Source organism: Equus asinus, chromosome 3, assembly GCF_041296235.1.
Source record: "Equus asinus isolate D_3611 breed Donkey chromosome 3, EquAss-T2T_v2, whole genome shotgun sequence".
Classification (NCBI taxonomy): Eukaryota; Metazoa; Chordata; class Mammalia; order Perissodactyla; family Equidae; genus Equus; species Equus asinus.
This window is the reverse complement of record NC_091792.1, coordinates 135,151,889-135,168,047: the sequence shown is the minus strand read 5'-3', so window position 1 is coordinate 135,168,047 and position 16,159 is coordinate 135,151,889. Positions and strand designations below refer to the sequence as shown.

Sequence of the window (16,159 nt, the reverse complement as noted above, 5' to 3'; positions counted from 1 at the left end):
AGTCCCCGAGAGCTGAACATGATTTGGAAGAAATAAGGTCCACTGCTGCCCATTGTGTTTTCAGTCTTGCTGGTTTTTGCACCCGTGAAATAAAGTAAATAAAATTGTATTTTCATCTCTTTAATCTCTGCTTTGAAAATTCCCTTAGAACTGACTTTCAGAACTTTAAGTGCGAGTGCTTTATGCAGGTAACAAACTGCAACTTCAAGTCAAAATACAGTTTGTGTTATGGAGTAACAACACCATCTGTCCGCATGTGACGTTTCCCTCATTTAACTGCCCAGGAAATCAGGGTAGACAATAAAGCCTGAATCAGCAAACACCAAATCACCCAAACCGCACCATGTCAAACATCACAGGAAATGTACCATCTTATTTTGCCTTGAACTGTAGGATCTGGCCTTAATACAACTGGTTTTTCATACACTAGCTTCTAGCTTCATCTGTCTCTCAATTATGGCAAAGCTGTTGGTATTTGGGATAGGTACAAATTTTGCTAGGGATGTGAGAAGATATAATCATGTTGTATTTCAGCAAATAGCCCCTCCTCGAGTTTATTTTCTTTTTGGTTTTATTTGGCTTAGCATTTGGCGGATGGCAGAGCTGTTGCTCCTTTGCTGCAGATCCAGAAGCTCGAAGAGCATTTTTAGTTTCAAGGGGAATTATGTTCCATCACCTTAAGGGAGGAGTATCTATAGAAATTATTTGGGGTTCTTTCACATGGGATATGTCTCTATTTTTACGCAATTATTTGTCCAATAATTTATTTATATCAAGATAGATATTTATTTTATACTTTGGGTTATAATTCAACACTTTATTTTTTGTTCAAATTGTTCTAGCTTAAGCACTGGGAGTTCTTTCAATTGCTTTCTTTGATGTACCCCCATTAATAAAGGTGGTGGTGGTGGTGGTGGTTGGAGCACTATCTTACTTTCTGGCATGACAAGGTACACTAAATTCATTTTGTATGTTCCCTATTCCTAGAACCAGCCATTTCTCCAAGGAGCCCTGGTTCCTCTTATTTGAGAATAACGTTAGAAACCAAGATTTGGGTGTTGGGTGTAATTGTTGCTACTAGGGTGTCATTGTTTCTAGGCTCTCTCAGGAGACAGAGCTTGGAAAAGATATATGTGGCTAATAACTTTATTTAATGCTGTGAAGCAAGTGTCACCATGCATGGCTCAGACGCCATGAGAATTGTATCTCCTAGAGTTGGGCAGTTCACTGATTGTACTGTCATATCCAACAGCTCTGATAAAGTTAATACTAGCATGATATACATAAATCAAGTTGCCTGAGAATAGCAGGACCTCCTATTGTTACCAAACCAAAGTGAGTTCCCTCCTAGCAAGTTCAATCAGACTCTACACCAGTAGTAGTTGTCTAACAAAGTAGAGTATATTTGAAGCAAGTAGGAGACCATGAGGAATCATTTGCAGAGTCATGGCATCCTTGAACAAAGGGAAGCAAGGACATTTATTTTGGATGGGGAATGAATATTCAAAAGTGAGAGGTGGGTATTCACTTGCAAAGGCTCAGCTGGAAAACGTGCTTCCACATGTACTACAGGTTACCGTAATAAGGCCTAAGCTCCTTCTGGAGAGATCTTAGTATTAAAAATAAGGCAGAGGTTGTAGGCATAGCTCTTGTGGTGAGGCTTGGTCCGGTTCAAGGTGGTTGGTGATTGCATCTCCTTAACATAAATGGAAAAAGAACAATTTGGAAAAATAGTTAAAATATCTAAACCCACCCTTGAGTTTCTTGGGGTAACTATTCAGTCACACTATCTACTATTAGTATAGGCTTTTTATCAACAATGATATGGACTAAAAAATTTGAATGGTTGGATCTAACAATCATCCAAAGATCGTGTATATATATACCAAAAATTCTTCCTAAAACTTTGATTTCCTTCCATTATGATTAATGTTGACCCTCACGCTAATGGGTATATGAACCCATCATGATTAGTAAGCTAATTAAAAGGCAAGTATATACAGCATTTTTAATAATCCTCCTTTTTTAAGAAAAGGGTAAAAGAGCTGTGCCATTAATAAATGAAATTAAGTAATATTTAAAAATCTAATGTCTCCTATAGCAAGTTTTAAAAAATTATTTTTAATATGTCTTATATTATTCATAAGGTCTTAGCATAGTGGCACCTGGATGTAACTTACAAATACATAAAAGATTTCAATAAATGAGAATTTCTGCTTTGGGTCAAGATAGGTTAACAGGAACCAACTGAAATAACTCCCTCCCCCCAAATAAAGATAAACATATTAAACAATAGGTTATAAAACAGTGCATCAGAGATGTTGCAAAACTTTAAATTAAAAAAAAAAAAAAGCTCAGCCTTATGACTACCCTGACTGGTTGGCTTGAGAGAGTTTTCAGGCTGTAATATGGAGAAGGAAATCATTGAAAGCCTGCTGATTTTCTGATGTGAGGAGGTGGAGCTGAGAGTCCAGGGCAACCAAGGTGGCTCAGTGGCTGAAGTTTTCAGAAAGAATAGTGGAGAAGAGAGAGCTGCACAGACAGAGAGCTCAAGAGGTCTGCGGAGCATCCACTATGAGTGTAATGAATTAGTGCACACATGCGAAACACTGCCTCACTTTCTGTCACTAAGTAGTCTCCAAGGTAGGAGAATAAATATACACCAGGAAAGTAAACTGTCTTCAAAGAAAACTCCAGTTGCATTTAAGACAAGAGAGCCTGAGGGAGAAAGAGTGTTAAGGAAGACAGCCTTACTGTTCCCCTCAGCTTGACTACACTTTAGACAGGCTTCTTCCTGGCTGTAGGCCCTTGACTTCTCTTTTCCTAGAGCATTTGCTTTAGAAAATTTGCAATTGTAAATTCTTTCTCTGCCCCTTTGAGAAGTAAATCTTTATAAAAACCTCCTGTCAGTTACGTAACCCAGGAAAGTCTTTCTCAAGAACCTGAGAGCCATCCTTTTGAAATGTCTTCAGGGAAGATAGCACTCCCATTTCTCAGTCTCTGTGGGCAGGTAGGAGTTTAGCTTCTATGGATACAAATTAGCAAATGCAGATGATCTAATCATAGAGAAAAAACACCTACAAACTCAGGACAACTCAATATGCTTGACACATTTTGTTGACCAAACATCCTTGCAGTATCCCTCCAGAACATTTTTTTCCTAGCTTATCCTAGCCCTTTAAAACTCTCCCACATTTTGTTTCAGTGGAGTTGAGTTCAGACTGAGTTCTGGCTTCTCTCTCCTACTGTAATAGCCTTGAATAGTCTTAATCACCGGTTTAATTGTTTCCCCTGCAAATTTGGCTTTGACAGTGTGTTACCTGAGTGTTTGCAGGACGCATAGGGATTTGTGTTCTCAACCATATAATGGGCTTCTAGAATTGCACAGGGGAGGGTTTGAGAAAGAAAACAGAGAGTGGATTGACCAGGGGAATGAAGTATGAAGCATTAAGATGCTTGGAATATATTGGAGGATGGATAACTCAAATGCTTACATTTTGTGATGTGAGTCAAAATGCAGTCGGCCCTATGTATCCGCAAAACTTCAATCTGCAGTTGGTTGAATCTGCGGGTGTGAAACCTGCTGATACAAAGGGTATTCCTTGCACTCCACTATCTTATATAAGAGATTTGAGCATCTGCAAATTTTGGTATTCACCATGGTCCTGGAACCAATCCCCAGCGGATATGGAGGGGTGGCTGTAACAGCTGCACGGTCCTAGTGGAGTTAGTTTGCCCAAGCTTTACAACAGAACAATTTCTAGCAGGGGGTGATAATGTGAAGACAAACTCCTCCCCAGAAAGAATCTGCTGCCGCTTTCTTGTTTATGTTCTTTTAGAAAATGACTCCATCAGCCTTTTCTATTGACCACAATGGAAAAATTCCTCCTATTTGTCCAAGGACCAAATTCAGCCTATGTTTATGAAGATGGAAAGCCCTAATTGTTTTTGTTGTCTGTTTGTTTGTTTTTACCCTCATGCTCCCCATTCTAATTTGGTCCATTATCTAATTCTGTATGTCTAACTTCCTTATCTGGGCCTAACATGACATGAGATTGTTGCCCAGATTAATTGAATTATTTTATGTAAAGTGCTTAGAGTAGTATCTAATATAGTAAAAGTTTTGTAATTACCTGTTATTTTTATCATTGTTATTGACAGTCAGGGAAAATCAGCAGGTGTGGGGAAGGACTTCTTTACAGTAGCTTTTTCCTTGGCAATTTGGAAAATAATGGGATGTGGAATTTTGCACCTGCCCCCACCTCATTCCTTACTTCTAACCTTTGCAAAACGTTTCTCAATCATCACTCTTCTATAAATTTTACTCACCTACTTAATGCTTAATCAAGAAGTAGGCTATTTCATTTATCAATTGAATGAAAATATTTACTCCAGGTGCACTACACAGAAAGAGTGTTTATTCTTTCTTCTTTTCTCAGTAAGGTACATTGAAACCCTAGATGAATAGCGTTTATAATTCTGAACGTATGAAACACTCAGGATGGCTGTTTATATTCAAATAACAAAAAAGCTGCTAAATAAATCTTGATGAATCATGATACTGAAAGATAGACCATATTTACAAAAATGAGGCTTCATTTTATGTTTTTTCTTAAATAAATTACAGTAAGTTATATGTTTGTTTCAAGTGAATATTGTCTTTGTACCTCATCTCTGATTCATATAGCATTTTGCGTTAAATCAGAAGCAGACAGAAACATACAGCCTTTTTTTTTTGATGTGTTGTTATTCTGTGTAATAAAAAACCTAGCAAAAATATAGCTTTAATTTTGATTCACTATAAACTCATATTATTTCCAGAAATCTCTATGATCAAGAAAAAGGATGTTATTTGAATTATTAAAGTTTAGTCGCTCTGGGTCTATGATCCATTTTTGTATGTAAAAAAAAAAATCAATTGTTTAAACATGAACAACCTGGTATCTCCCACAGTGTCAGTAAATACATTTATTATTGAGATCATAAGAAAACTGTTTTTATAAATCCAACATTGTTGTATAAGGTATACAAACTTACTGGTCTCTGAGGTAAGGTTGCAAAACAAAAAATGAATAAAATGATATTTCTAAGAACTTAAGGGGTTTTGCCTAGCTGCACCAGTTAAAGTGGTTGCATTTACATGCTCAGTACGTTCCAAGATCATGGCAATTCTCTCAGCTATAATTAAGTTCTCACTTTGGGTTCTGATATCTTTCTCTTATGCATCCTATATTTCCCAGCTTTTCAAAAAAAAAATTTAAAAGAAGAATCAGTGCAAACTCTAAATTACCTTGCTCCTGATCCAACTAAAGGAATCAGCAGGTAATGATCCTTTCAATCCAACAAAAAAGATGTGTGATTTGTGTGCATGTGTGTTTGCAAGCCGCTGTACCTCTATTTAGGGCATGGAACATGGATCATTTCATTTGAAATATTCTGAAAGGTCTTTTAAGTCATGAGTATAATAAAATACAGCTTCAGAAATATGTCTAAATAGGCATATTGCCCTTTACAGTTGAAGCTTCATATTATTCAAGCTGCAAATGAATGTTTGGTCTCAGATTTAAGGCTAAAGATGTTCTAATGCATGAGGATAAAGTAACATTTTCTGCTTTTAAATGCTTTTGTTTTCTTTGCTTTAATATGTTGTTGTTTGTTTAGGATTTATTTTTTGTTTAATTTTTTTTCTCATGTGGTTCTCAATAGCCGCGGTTGGGAAACTTTATTCTTTGTTTTCAGCTGACCATTAATCCTTACCATTGGCACTTTTCTTAAGCTTAGTAGTTGAAAGCATGGTCTGATTTCTGAGCCTATAATCACAAGTGTTTATTTTAACTGGATCATTCAACACTCAATACACTGATGTCAAAGTAGAAGGCCATTTATTTGCACCTTCAATCAAATACATGAGGTATTGATTTTTACGTTGGTTATATCATTCCAGAAATTCCTGATTTTCAGCCTAGAATCTCAATAGTGTTACCAATTAGTGACATAAATATTTTGTCTTTTGAAGAAAATCAGACTATTATCATAATTTTTGGAAACAGTCAACTTATTATCTACTTAATCTCTTAATTTTCTGAATGAGAAAAAATAGAGACAAGGAGATAAACAAAGAAGATTCTTGAAATCAGAATATATTTCTCACTCCAGAAACCATACTAAAAAGAATATCTTGGGGGCTAGCCCTGTGGCATAGTGCTTAAGTTTGGAGCTTTTGGCGTACTGTGCTTCAGCAGTCTGGGTTCACAGGTTTGGATCCCGGGTCCTGACCTACACTGCTTGTCAGCCATTCTGTGATGGCAACCCACATACAAAAGAGAGGAAGATTGGCACAGATGTTTGCTCAGGCCTAATCTGCCTCAAGTAAAAAAAGAGGAAGATTAGCAAAAGATGTTAGCTCAGGGCCAATCTTCCTCACCAAAAAAAAAAATATATATATATATTAATAATATCTTATATTTATATAATACGTGGAATCTGCTCAAACATTTACATCTCAGTATGTCATTTTCACTATACTACTAAGTTCACTGGATAGGCTTTTGCTCTGATTTGGATCATTAAAGAATTCTTGATTGCATGAGATTTGTTTCAGGTGCGTCTCCTTCAACCAAGTGATCACCAGTAATTCAAATACTTCAGATTAACTGCCCTGGGGTACTAACACTGAATCACATCTTACTGGCTGTCTTCAGGCAGAGGAAACACCCTACCAAAAGCCTTTAATTAATCCCCAGGCCTTTCCACTGTCCACTCTACTGGTCTCCCAGAGGGAAGATACCAAGAGACCTTGGTCACATGTTTTGGGAAGAGCTCAGACTACTTCCCTTTTGGGGGGATTGGCATTCCGAGAAAAATTTTATCGGAACATGCCTCCTCCTTGTCCTCTTTGTGGCTTCCACTACTACTTGGGAGCAAGTAGTACACAGTTTAATTTGACTCAGATATGCTTAATTCATTTTCTCATCTATCCAGGTGCTTCTTTCTTCTCAGCTTGTTCTTGATTGTGCCCAACTAAGGACAAGGATTCAAAGTCTAACCGTAAGCACGGGTACTCCTATGATCTTTACCATAGCAGCTCCTTCCCCACGCTCTTCTGATGCTTCTAAACTTAACTTTGCTATCTTTCTTTCTAATATAATGACAACTTTTTTCTGCTGACTCCTTTCATTTAACACCCTTCAAAATATGCTTTTCTGTCTGTATATAAATAAATGTATAGTTTGTTTTTCTGCTAGATTTATAAAGCTAAGAAGTAAATTGTCAACATGTACATTGCATGCAGGAACATCATCTTCTTCTGGAAAAAAGGCTATTTGGTTATTTAACATTCTAGATGTCTATCTAATTTCGAATACCTGGGAAATATGAGTGGTCTTGGAAATGCAGAAACATTCAGCTCTTTATATTCTCACACATCTTGTACAAATATCAAACAATTCTATTAGGCCAGGCACATTTAACACACCTGTTTCAGCACAGAATGTCTAAAAAGGAAATTGCCATTAACCAGTAGAAATACTATATTGTTACTTAAGGAAACTCTTAAGTATCTCATTACTAATTTTAACCAAAATTATTTATACTACTATCACAAAAATCAGTATCTAAAGCCAACTCTCTTGTATATAGATGAAATACTTATCACATAGAGTTCTTGCAGTAGTACGCTAATTTGGATTCATTCTCTTCTTTAGCTTTCTCAGAGAAGGGTAATAAAAACTAGAATTTTTCTTAACTTTGCTATTATGTTTTCCATATCTTCATCTTTGGCATTTATTTTTCTCTTGCAGAGTCCCTTTATAGCTGACAACTTTCATGAGATTTGTCCCTATTTTTCACAAAGCCAGTCTCTCATAAAAGTGATCGTCCATTTCCCAAGCTGCCCTTTTGCATCCTCCTCAGTCCAGGACAGTTGGCCACAAGCTTGGGAAGTGAGATTACGACAACCTACTAGAGATTCTGCCATTTAGGTTTGTATACTACATTTCTAGTGGAAGTGCACTTTACCTTCCTGGCATACCTGTTTTCATATTCCAGCTACCTCATTCTTCACACTGCCTGAATCCTGCAGAAGGATCTCCTTATCCTGGACCTTTTCCTCCCAGCCATCATTAGAGCCAGATGTTTTACAGGGATCTTTCTCTCTTGAGCAAGAGGTATTTCTAAGATTTTTTTTTTTCCTCTAGAATAAGTCTTTCTATTTCACCATTTGGATTGATTATTCCCAAGGACCATTTAGGACATTAAAAACACACATACTCCTATTTTTTTTAATGTGATGTTATTAAAGAATCAAATATATGTTGACCTGAAATGTTAGAAATTGATGAGCTTTTCCAGAAATTCCTTCCCACTTGTCATGCTTGACACTATTTTCCATCTTAGCTGAATCTCCTTTTTACCAGAGTACCCACAGGCACTTGCTCACACTTCCTGCTACTTGCTGGCCCAAATTCTTGATTGTCTATCTCCACTCCCATGTTGCAGAGAGCACAGTTCTCCAAGGTGAGTGTAATGAGAGAAGGGCAATGTAAATAACAGCTGCCTATGTTGCTCTGAACCACCAAACAGTACAAGGAGAAGAGATCTACTTTTTTCCTTTTCTGGGTCCTTGAATTTTAGGCTTTCTGTCTATGCATTGGTGCTTATTATATTAGCCAAAACAACACAAACATTCACATCTACGTGATTTATTACTTAGCGCTGACCTACAACAAAGAGGTGAGCTGTGCAACTGGCAGGAGGGTTGAGAACTGGGGAGATTGGAGATGTGAGAGATCTCTTTCTTTAATATATTAGTTATCTTTTTCCTACATGACCTTTGGCAGAAAACTCTTCCAAATTTCTCCATAAACACTCTCCAAGTAAGAACCAACCAGCCTAGTATGGGTCTTACTTGCTATTTACTTCATTTATCTGTGTTTTTATCACCATGCTATTACCAGCATAAGGTGATGCTTTTGTTGTCAAGGCAACTGAAATGTTTAACTCCACTTGTTATAATTCTTGCTGAGTTCTAGGCTGTCCTCACTTAAAAAAAAAAGAAAAATTAAAGAATGAAATCCGTTCCTTGTTTCTGCATACTTTGTTTGTTGGCTATCTTTTAACCAAGGTGTCATTCTTACTCCGATTCAAGTCTGAATAAACTATATGGTTTCTACTGCACATACTCATTCATATATTTCTAATTATATGTGCTTACCTTGATGTGTTTTGTCTCCTCCTATACCACAGGTATTCCTTCCAGTCATTATTTCTCATTCATAAAGAACCACAGATTATTTATATTTAAGGAATGAATAAAGGAAAAACGAGAAATGTGGAATGGAAAGGAGTGATAAGAGTTTTAGAGGCAAATCAAGAAAGGAATTGATCTCAAAAGGCAAGGGACAGGATCAAGAAGGGGTATGATCAAGCTTAGCAAATGATGGAGACAATGAAGCAGCATGCTTGAGGAGGGGAGGAAATTGTAGTACAACAGTCTGAATATTTAAACCCAATATGCTGTATTTTTCAAATGTCATTTCGTGTTGTATGTTCTCCACACACACATACTCAGTGCATGGTTATTTTATAACTGACAGTGACTGTTGTGGTATCTGCTTCACTTAACAACCAAATCATCTTTTGTTTTGTGTGCCGTGCTAGATGATTTATTTTTCCTGATGACAGTTGATTATTAAAATAGCAACTAATTAAAAATAAATAAAGCAAAGACATACAAAATGGTCAAGAAGAAATGCCGCTAGGGAGTATAAATGGGGCAGAAAACATTTTGAGGTATTAATCAAATTTTACAGATCCATTTAGTTTTGAACAGTATTTTTAGTGAGAGTAGTATTTCTTCTTAAGCACTCCAATAATAAAAACTTCAAATGGCTTGTGAGTTTTCTGACTAAGGTAGCTACCCTCCAAGAATGCCACTTTCCCCTGTACCCGCTTCCCCCATGATCCTCTCCTGGTTTTCTCACCCTTGTCTAGTCCCTTCTCACTTCGAATCTAAGCTGGCCTACAGAGAATGCAGTGCAGATGATGAAGAAATACTTCTGAAGCTGCCTCCTAGAACTCTTGGCTTCTGTCTGGATTATTTATTTTGGAATGAAACCTCTTGGAATCCAACCACCAGGTCCTGGGAAGCTCAGGACACATTGAGAAATTATGTGCAAGACCTCCAACTGACAACCCTTGCTGAGCAGCCGGTTGATAGCCAGCATCAACTACCAGCCAAGTGAGTGAGCCTCCTTGGATTTGCAGCACAGTCAAGGCTTCAGATGACAGCAGTCTCCTCTCACAACTGATTGCAATTGCTTGAAAACCCCCAAGCAAAACCCACTCACGTAAACTTAGCAGTCTACCAATTTTCACCAGTCATGAAAGGTAAAAACATACTTCTGCCACTGAGTTTTGAGTGTTTCATTATGCAGCAATAGATAACTAAAACTGATCTTAAGCAGAAGATGCTTCTGTGGGGGACTGGAATTGGCCACCCCAAGATTTGTCTCTTTGGCATGAGGATTATTTGGGGCTGGTTACTTTTAATAAACTGCAGACAGGAAAGGAGGCTCTGAGGAGTAGAATTTACTTACCCTTTGTAAGAGACATTTACATTGTAAAGGAAATCTCCATCTGTAGAGGTGTCTCCCTCTCTGTACCAGGAAGAAGAGGGGATGACCTTATCTCTAGAAACTCTTATCAATACAGAATGCAAGGATTTAAATATGCATAATAATCTTATTCCTGTTTATTGTGCTTGTCTGGTAACCTCCTGTAACTGACTCCTCCCATCCCCGACATCCTCCTTTGTCTTTAGCTGAATATGATATTTAAGGTGGGGTCTTCAGCCATTTTGGTGAGTTGTTCAGCTTGCCTGAGCCTCTCCCATGTATACATGTTATAAAGCTTTGTTTAATTTTCTCCTGCTATTCTGTCTCATGTGAATTTAATTCATTCTCCGTCCGGAAGAACCCACAGAAGGTAGAGGAAATGCCTTCCTCCCCTACATTTCATTGCAAACTATGACTTCTCTCTAGCCTCCAATTCCACATCCCATTCCAAAATAAATATATACAACAAAAAACCTGAAGGACACAATTGGACTTGCATTAAAGAGACACTCCAGGATTAAACCACAAATTACTTCGATGCAGATTGAAGCTGTCATTTCATTGAAGTTAACTTCAGTCACACTGTGTTGGCTTATATGAGAACACATGTGGATGTATAAAAACTCACCTGAACTGTATTGAAATTGCAAACAGTTACTTTTGAATATTACATTGCTGCTAAAGTTTCCATTGTTTGTCCTAAAATAATAAAGGTTGTATCCTTTTATCCTGATGTTCACTGTGTAAATTTCCTTCTGAAATTTTATGAAAGTGGACTTTTGAGTAGTTTGATTTTGGTTTTTGGTATATGTTTTAAAAATTTATTGTGCTGAGTTTTATTTTGTTTGTTTCTTTAGTTTGTATCATCATAAAAGTGACATATCTTCATGGAAGAAAGTACAGATATTGAAAGGCTATACAGAGTTTGACTTTGTAGCAAAAAACTCTTAAATTTTGAGTGCAGATGCATTAACTATTATGTATTTTTGTGCAAAATTTGATTCTACTGATATTTTCTTGGATATGTGCTTTTTATGCATATTAATAACGGTTAACATGCTTTCCTGACATACCTATGCTATCACATCATAATTTTAGTGACTTTATGATATTTTATTTTATGGATATATGAGGATATATTTTGGAATTCCTACATAGTATATGTTTATAACAACAAAATAAGTTGGGAGTTATCAAATTTCATAACTCATTCCACACACAAATTTAAATAATTAGCTAAAATACTTATACTTTAGGAATATATGTTATGTGATTAGTCAGTCCCCATCCTCATTTAAAAAAAATTTCAGAATATATGCCTGTTAATTTAGATATAAATGCCTTTATTTTCTTTTGTCTATTCTAAGAGCACTCCTTCTACTAATGAATGCAGGAGTTACAAAGGCATTTTCTGTCTCACTTATTCAATCAAAACAGGGAAGAATGTATTGTATTTATTCAATTGAAATAAATGCAGAGAAGAGGAAGACAAGTGAATTGGTCTATTACAAAATCTTTTAGAATAAGAAATTAACACTGAATTGCATATGTATTTTATGTTTAGTGTGCCAGAGAAATACTGAATTGAAATTTGTGTCTCAAAAGGTCTAAAGGAATAAGAATTGAGTCATTTACTAAATTATTAAATTGTACTCTAAGAGTCATTAGCTTAAAAGTGTTTTATTGGATTAATCTATGCTATCACAGGATTCTTCCCAGATTTAATATTCTTTTCAGACTCTTCCACACAGTTTCTGAAGGTTACTATAAAGGGCTTAAGAATGACATCATAAGAGGACATTTTTTGTTTTTTTACTAGTTTATACACCGGACAGAACTACAGGCAAAGCAGGAAAGATACTTGAATATTTCACAAGTCCACATTGCAGTGATTCCTTATAATTTCTCTGTAGGAATATAAACTCTAAGTGCATCTGTGTTAGTAAGGAGCTGTTTGGTTTTTTCCTTATTTTGTTTATTTATTTAAGCTAGCCAGCGTGGGTCTTTGGTTTGTAGAAAAGGGTTAGCTTGACTTGATAAAAAATAGGTCAGATTTCTAATCACTCTATGGCTATCTTTGCATACAAAAGGCAGACACTGACTACTAGTTATCAGAATTTTCTTCTTGATTCAGGAAGAGTTGTATACCTCTTCTTGAATATCCCATAGGTATTCACTTTCAACATACCTAAAGCTGGACTCATTACTCTTTCTCAAAATGTGCCTTTCTTCTTACTTTCCCATCTTGGTGAATTAAAGTACAGTAGTCTCCCCTTATCTGCAGGGGATATGTTCTAAGACCCCCCCAGTGGAGGTCTGAAACCATGGATAGTACTTTTTTCCTATACATATGTATCTATGATAAAGTTTAATTTATAAATTAGGCACCCTAAGAGATGAACACCAACAACTTCTCTTTAGCATATCTGAATTGCCAGCATCACTACTCTTGCACTTTGAGGCCATTACTAAGTAAAATAAGAGTTACTTGAACACAAGCTCTGCGATATCCAGACTGTCTACCTGACAGCCAAGTGGGCTACTAAGTGACTAAGCAGTGGGTAGTGTATGCAGCATGGATACACTGGACAAAAGGATGATTCATGACCTGGGCAGGATGGAGCTGCACTGTGTGAGATTTCGTTATAATACTCAGAACAGCATGCAACTTAAAACCTATGAGTTATTTCCAGAATTTTCCATTTAATATTTTTGGACCTTTGTTGACTGCAAGTAACAAATCGTGGGGGAAACCACGCACAATGGGGGACTACTGTAGTCATTTAATTAGAGACCTGGGGTCTTCCTAGACACATTTAGATTACTTCGCTAGCTTTTAAACTGGTTTTCCTGTTTCCTGTCTGGTCACATCTCAATCTATTCTACTGTCATTGCACTATATTTCAAATCGCATAAAATTTAAATCCATTAATAATATTCCTTGTTTAAAACTATTTAATGATGCCCCAATATTCAGAAATTTCAGTTCAAAATCTTTAGTTTTACATATAAGGACCTCCATCATATAATTTTTTGCTTAAAATATTTCTTTACTACTCATCATATACACTTGTACCAGTTAAAATTACATTTGGCTGCTAGTAACAGAAACTCAAAAATAGATTTTTAAACCAAATATTAGTTTATTTCTCACAAAATTAAGTCCAACTATCTGTATCCAAGGCAGCAGGATGGAGAAAGGAGCAAAAATGTTTATGTTCCCTTTCTTAAGGATTTTTCCAGATGGCAAAACTAATCTCCACTTGTACATCTTTGGCCAAAATTTAGTTATGTAGTTCTACCTAGATTTACAGAAGAACCAGATATTCTTGTGATTAAGAGACTGAGAGAATATTAATAGAGGAATAGAGAAAGAAAATTAACATTTGGTAGGCAACTAGAGATTTTCCTGCAGTACTTTTCACAAGATACATGGACTATTTTGCTTTCTGAATATATCATGTCTCATGGACACCCAGGACGGTTTGTCTAGAATGCCTTATTCTTTCTTCAGGCAGCTAGATTCTATTCATTCCTCAGAATCAACTGGAGTCTCTCCAAGGAACTTTCTGTGGCATTCTCAGTCTTATTTACTAGCTTAGTCTTCTATTTATACCTATATTATTAGCACTTCTCGTTCTTAATACTTTATAAAAATATTTAATTTTAAGTATAAAAGTATGAAAGTTTTGTTATCATTGCTTGCTTGTTTTACTAAATTTTATATTCTTATACATTTAGGCTCAAAATCAAGGCCTTATTGGAATTATATAAACATGAGAATATATGAGATACCAGAAAAGCTGACGAAGAGGGAATCCTTGAGCCTCACATCGATCTGAGAGAAGACAATAATCAAGTTCTTGGAAGTGTTATTTTACATATATGATCTTTCAAGTCTTGCCAGTTTTTATAGCATGGCCCATGAAGGGGAAGAAAAAGGCTTTTAACCATAAGTCTCAGTTTTTTCTGTATAAAATAAGCGCTAACTCTTTTGTGTTTCATTTTGTTTTTTGGTTCAACAGTTGTGATATGAAATTAAAATCCTGTAATGCCTTTTTCTAAATTAAAATATATGGAAAACATAAAAACCTCTTGTCAAAGAGTAAGTGTTTATAGCTATTGGACATTTTACATGATTGCTTTATTTAGTTTCTCAAGCCCAGCTGAAGAGAAATACTTGATTATGTGTGATTGCATAGTATATCTTCTTGGAGAAAAAGCTATTATGCTGCCACTGATGGTCATCCTAAAATGCAGGATCTGTGCTGACCCTAAGAATGAGACTCATTGGGTTAGATATATGGAGGTGGATACATAGTAAAAGGCAGGCTGCTTATGAAAGAGAAATGGGAGTTGGGTAGAGGTAACTTTAGTGGTAGGAAATAGGCATATGCTCCTGTCCCAAATCTGTAACATTTAGAAGGCATCAAAATGAAGTATGAACCAAATACTCATGTAAGAAAGAGAGAAAAGACTACTATCAGCAAAGTAAATTGTAAAGTATTTTTAGAGGATAAAATTACATTAGCATAAAAAATACATTTCTACATGCCGCTCAATTTTAAGATTGTTAATAATTATATTATGAGTATTACTTCTTTCATGTGTAATATTGGTGTAATGTTCAAATAAACACATGAAGAATGATTTACACCTAAATCCTTGGTAAAATTGTTACCAGTGTATTGGGTTCTTGTTGTCCTCCAGGATAGAAATCAAGAAAGACAACAAACAAGAGTAGAAAAGTAAAAATTTATGAGCTTGTGCACAGAAGAGGCACAAGGGAGTGGGTGCAGAAAGGAAAGGGGCAGGTGACTGGTTTAGCAGGGAACAGGATTATGGGACTTTTATTAGACAAAGGCTGGGGAGGAATGTCTTGTCATGGCATGTTGGGGGGGAGGCTGTGCTTGCACTTCCACTGTGGTTCAACATGCCACCACATGTGTTGCATGTGTCATTAGCATGCTAGCTCTCCACCCCGCATGTGACTTTTAGTATGATAATGGGGCTAGGGTCACCTTCAGAGACCCCTGGGTGATGGGGAGCATGTGTAAGCCTGGGAAAGTCCCCAAACTGCAGAATGTAGATCTTGGTGCTATCTATCTGATTCTCCTAGCTTGTGGATTGGTTAGGGGCCTTATCTTGTTAGGCCAGGGACCTTGTAGATGGCCCTGTCTTGTTAGGCTGGATCCTGTCTCAATATCTCCAGTACTTACACATCCTCTAGCAAATGCATTTTTATGCAGTCATGCACTGCAGAACAATGTTTCAGTCAATGACAAACTACCTATATGACAATGGTCCCAGAAGATTAGTACCATGTAGCCTAGATGTGTGCTAGGCGACACTATCTAGGTTTACGTAAGTACTGTAGGGAAGGAAGACATTTTCTTCCACCCTTCTAGGTTCGTCTAGCTGGTCTAAGAATTAAATGGACATGAGACAAATTAACAGGCAGAAAACAAACAAAAGTTCAATAATACACATACATGGGAAAAACCCAGGAAAACTGAGTAACTCACCAAAATGGCTGAAGCCCTCAC

General features: G+C 36.5%; 1 long non-coding RNA gene across 8 annotated transcripts in view; it reads left to right on the top strand.

Moving 5' to 3' along the window:
- The window catches only part of LOC139044881 (uncharacterized), a 123,243-nt gene extending 108,527 nt beyond the window's left edge, over window positions 1-14,716 (top strand). For 6 of the 8 annotated variants that reach the window (XR_011502284.1, XR_011502280.1, XR_011502286.1 and 3 more), the window contains 4 exons: window positions 5,241-5,322; window positions 6,982-7,047; window positions 7,800-10,386; window positions 14,355-14,716. This is a non-coding gene — a long non-coding RNA (uncharacterized lncRNA). The remainder of the gene's footprint in view (window positions 1-5,240; window positions 5,323-6,981; window positions 7,048-7,799; window positions 10,387-14,354) is intronic. The other 2 variants (XR_011502283.1, XR_011502285.1) reach the window with 2 other exon arrangements.
- The last annotated feature ends 1,443 nt before the right edge of the window (window positions 14,717-16,159 follow it).